Source organism: Dendroctonus ponderosae, unplaced genomic scaffold, assembly GCF_020466585.1.
Source record: "Dendroctonus ponderosae isolate FM_Combo_2020 unplaced genomic scaffold, Dpon_F_20191213v2 Dpon_F_20191213_7, whole genome shotgun sequence".
NCBI classification, from domain to species: Eukaryota; Metazoa; Arthropoda; class Insecta; order Coleoptera; family Curculionidae; genus Dendroctonus; species Dendroctonus ponderosae.
The window spans coordinates 2956060-2960934 of record NW_026018916.1 but is presented as its reverse complement, the minus strand read 5'-3'; the positions used below and the strand labels follow the sequence as shown (position 1 = coordinate 2960934).

The 4875-nt window shown below is 35.9% G+C and overlaps 1 protein-coding gene and 1 long non-coding RNA gene across 2 annotated transcripts in view; one reads left to right on the top strand and one right to left on the bottom strand.

The window, feature by feature from the left end:
• The window catches only part of LOC109539240 (lysine-specific demethylase 3B), a 56113-nt gene that overhangs the window by 35384 nt on the left and 15854 nt on the right, over positions 1–4875 (bottom strand). The window lies entirely within an intron of this gene.
• On the top strand, positions 3272–4267 carry LOC109539178. The gene is made up of 2 exons (XR_002172094.2): positions 3272–3775; positions 3829–4267. It is a non-coding gene; the product is annotated as an uncharacterized LOC109539178 (long non-coding RNA).

Below are 4875 nucleotides of genomic sequence, written 5' to 3'. Positions count from 1 at the left end.
AAAAACTGATGATGGTGGAAAAATACACCGAAACGTATTTTGATTGATAAATAGAGACAATAAATGACTGAAACCCAGGAATGAATTTGATATAATAATAATGTAATAGTTTACCTACTTATGTACTTCTACTTGAAAGTCACACACACTATCGTCAGTCTATATTTCATTTATCCCAAGATAGGAAGATAACAAACAGCTTTACTACCATCATAGGTAACCGTAATGTGCCATTTTTATTCCAAAAATACTCGGTGCAATCTACTCGTTGTAATTAACGAACGATAAATTCAGTTTAATATAAACATCGTTGTTTGTTAGTCATACATATTATGTAGAATTGTTTGAATAATGTTGACCCACTTGAGCCCCCCCAACGATAATAGACGATAGCGGGTTATGGTGACAATGAAAAATTCTGTTTTTAACGTAATATGTTTTGTAATTTTTAGAAATTTCTGTCACTAAAATGGCACAAAATTTGTATCTTTTTTCTACTGTGCATATGAGCTGATTGCATCAGAACAACACTAGACCTGACAAGTCTCAACCTGATGTGAAGATTAGGATAAAATCCTATTACCTGAAGTCCGTGGCAACTGGATAAATACTCGTTAATCAACGAGAGAAATTGGCATTCCCTTCAGTCGTTTGTCTGGCTGTTTTTCATGACTTATTTATAGCGAATAATGTTTGCTCAATGTCCAGAACGTTGAACCTCGTGCTCGTGGCGTCCCAGTTTATAAACGGCTACTCGCATTCATTCCACTCTTTTCGACTTAAGAATATGGAAAAACATATTGGAGGGTTTCAGTGAATCGAATTATTTCCCGAAATGTGCCATAAATGCCGCAAATCGGATTGTTCACACATACTTTTAAAACATTAAGTACCTAGGTATATCGATTTAAAACGTATCACTTATAAACATTGCGTGTTTATAAGTGGGGGTGGACTATTTTTAAGTCTTTTTTAAGTCTAGTGGCCTAAAGTATGGCTTTCTTGCGGTTCGAGTTAGATACCATATCGTAAAATATTAACCAAACGGTACCGTACCAATGTTTACACAGAGTACTACAAGAACATAGAAGTTGCATCATTTATAGGTGGTTAACCTTTGTGAACGTAATCAATGTGATGCAGTGAGTTGAGTATTCTAGATGAGGGCCAGCAGTAGGTAGTTGTTGTAACGTTTAAATAACAATTTTCAAAGAAATGGCTTCGCATGTGAGATATGCCACATGGCTCTCCATGACCTAGTACATTCCGGAGGTGCGACGAGCCAAAACGATGCTGACAAAAACTCACAATAAAATTCTTATTTATAGCCTGGTGCACGCTACTACGATCAGTACGATCGTTTAAAAATCAATATAGCGTGCCTACTGCCAGCGACTTAACTGGTCCTCTACTTTAAAATATAGTCCGTATAGTCCGAGCAGTCCGGGTACCGGTTCTGTGCAGAGAACCACTTTACTTTCGACTCGAGAACCATAGAAAGAAAGAAGTAGCTTCAGTCGAGTTTAATTATCTGATTTACAGAACCCGTTTTAAAACCGGGGCCCCGCATTATTTCAAGGCATTAACTGTTACCTGCCTTTCATGGAAGACGATAATCGTTTTAATTTAATCGTTAGAAAATATGATAATGTAATTTGTGCCGGGGGCGCAATTAAACCTGGTACCTATTGGAAGTATGGTAGATGTAATGTTCCTCGTTTACAAATGAATCTATCAGCGAGCAGTAGGCCATTTAACGCTTAAAAAATTGAAATGACTAAACAACTTTTTTGATATGAACTGTACCTATGCAAAACCGCAAGGAACATTTACACGTAACGCTAAGTGGAACTAGACTTCATCTTAGTAATAGGTACCTATACATATACATATAATGGCTTTTAGCATCAGCAACGTCAAAATTATAAAACTATTATTGTTGATATGGATCTAAAATGTCTCAAATTGATCAACAATCGATGTTTACTTGCTTTTCCGATATTGTAAATAATTGTACGTAGCTTTAATCGCCATCCCTTGGCAGGCCAATCTGGGTCAATACAAAAGGCATATTAGAGCAGTTAAAACACATCAGGTTTCCGTGAAAATCCATTAGCACGATGCTATCAAGCATTTTTCTATAATAATCAGCTACAATTCTGATGATGATTATCATTATATAATATATATGTATATATAAGTTGAAGTGAACTAAAGGGGAATTAGGAAGGATACTGAGAACGACTCCGTCAACTGTTTCTGCTCTGGCGTATAATTTCAATGACTGGTGAACAGCTGGACTATATTGTCTGAAACAACTTGCTTTGTCTGATTGGTGATCGGACGGTGTTGTTTATTGACTTGAAAATATGCTGAACGCAAGGTCGATTAGAGGTTATTTGCTTTGCAAGCTATTTTCTCTGCAAAGTATAATCCAGTTGTACGTCATAGATGAAAACATGAACTACTGAAACATAAACAGTTTATGAAAGTGTTAGTTACCTATAACTAGATTTAACCAAATTTCATGTATGCAGAATAGATAAAGGTAAATAGATTAAAGATATCTCTTCATTTATTATCTACCTATGTCCTATGTGAAGAATGAAACTATGTAGGTATTACGTTATTATTTCAACAGAAGATTCAAGAATGCTTTAGTTTATTAGCATTTAACGATATTTTTACCATCCATAAAAGCGTTTCCTAGAGAGAAAGGATTTATAGTAAACCGATGATAAAGCTGGCTGCAAACTTTCAAATAGAAAAGTTTCTCTCTCGCCAGTCATAACAAACCAGACTAGGTACCTATCTGAAAACTTTACGATCTTTCTCATAACCCAATAAAAGTAGGTGTTTGAAAACTTTTTGGTAAAAATATGGGTAGTAGGTAAAGAGTCTGTAGTTACAACGCAAGCTAAGTTGTTACTTGATGCTGAGCTAAAACTCTACTAAAATAGTAGAAATTCCGCTTTAACTGGGTATATTTATTACCGCAAATTTGAACGTTTCATTCAAGAGTAGAGTACCAAATTTAAATTTTTTGGCACAGACCAAAACTGAAGAATTGATGCTACCAATTGGTTGGTTTTGTTAATTTGGACTGGTTTGCAGAGGAAAACGTATTGAAAGTGTTCATATTTTATAAACGCAAACCAGATACACATATGTACTTACTTACCTAAGTACTTTCTATTAATTATAAAGCAAAGTGAAGCCTACCAATTGCATAGATTGGTTGAGTTCAAACGCATTTACATAATTTGCCGTGATGACTAAGTACGAGAAATATAATGACCGTAAGTGAAAGTAACTCTATTGTGATTGGTTTCGCAACAACAAAGGTTACAACCGATAGGAAGTGGATTAATTGAGAACTGCTTTCACAATGCAGGCAATGTTGCCAGAGTTGGCCTTCTAAACTTCTATATCTATATATCAGCTGCTATCATTTTCCAAAGTTTGCGCTTAAATAAATTTAGAAAATGAAGGTGCATGTATGAAAGTAAACTGGAACGCATTACCTATGCATATACTCACTATGCATTGCGTATATACCTACCTACATAGTGCAATTACGATAGGAAGTGAAGGGCACCGTTACACATCAACAATAGAAGTAGGTATTACATTCATAACATATCCAAGTGAGTACCATTTCCTATTGAAATATTCCATTATTGCTTGGCGTGGATCGTAAAAAAGCAAAAACTCAGACCGTTTACATTCGAGTCACGGACCTAGTCGCTTCCTAGCCACAAACCTGAATGTTTAGGTAAGGGATTACGATTTCTGAATGTATTTAATTTGAATTATTTGCAATGGAAGGTGCAAAAAAATGCTCACTTCACCTGCTCTAGTGGGGAATCGCAGCTGTATTGGAAAAGTCTCACCTGCTCGGTCTGGTCAGAACACACTGTCCACTAGTAAATAGGCAGGATTGATGAAGAAATCCCCTATCGCATTCAATTGATTGATTAGGTACATGCCGGCGCTAAGTACTACTCGTATAAGATTAAAAACACTTAATGTTTGGAACAAAGTACCAGGAATCAATTATATGGCAAGAAAACATCAGTGCGAGCAGTATACCTACTAAATTAAATGCCCCCGATGTGTATAAATTGAGCACGACGGTACATGCCGGTGAATATTTTATGGACCGATTTACCATAGAGCCTTGAAAGTGTCGAGTGGAGGCAGAAAATAATCGACCAACGTAACGTGTAATTTTACTTATTCTGGAAATTAAAATGTATTTATAAATGTATTGTTTTATTCATAAGTGAATGTTAACGAGACATCTGCACGGTTTATGCAATTAGAGAGAGACGTCAGTCGCTATTTACAACCGAGGGGTCGTGAATTTATTACTAAGCTTGGCGCTTATATTTTCGCAGCGGTCTAGTTTGAAAATATGTATTGGGACACAAAGGTGGAAAAACTAAAGTTCTATAATTTTGAGAAAATCACCTTTATTAGTCAACCCTTTCCCATTGATAACCCGGTGTTACCACTTCTCTCTTATCCAAGCCCGAACCGAGAAAACTTCCAAACTTTGCCGACACTCGACTAAAGTTGAGCAAAAACAAAGATCTGCGTTTTAAAGTTAACTGCCTTGGATAACTTTTCGCATTACTTTGCAGTTTATTCTAAATGAAATAAAAAGTTGGGTTGTGGATGAAAATTCGGCAAAGTTTCGAAAGAGTGGGAAACTAATTTAAACTTTCTAATAAGTTTTATATGACCCGAACAAAAGTTTCGGGAAATGTTGCCCAGTGCTCCGTTACCGGATGGCAAAGAATTGATGTCAGGATTTATAAGATTATAATATAGAATGATGTACAAATGAGCGTTCTTGCTCATTTTGCCTCT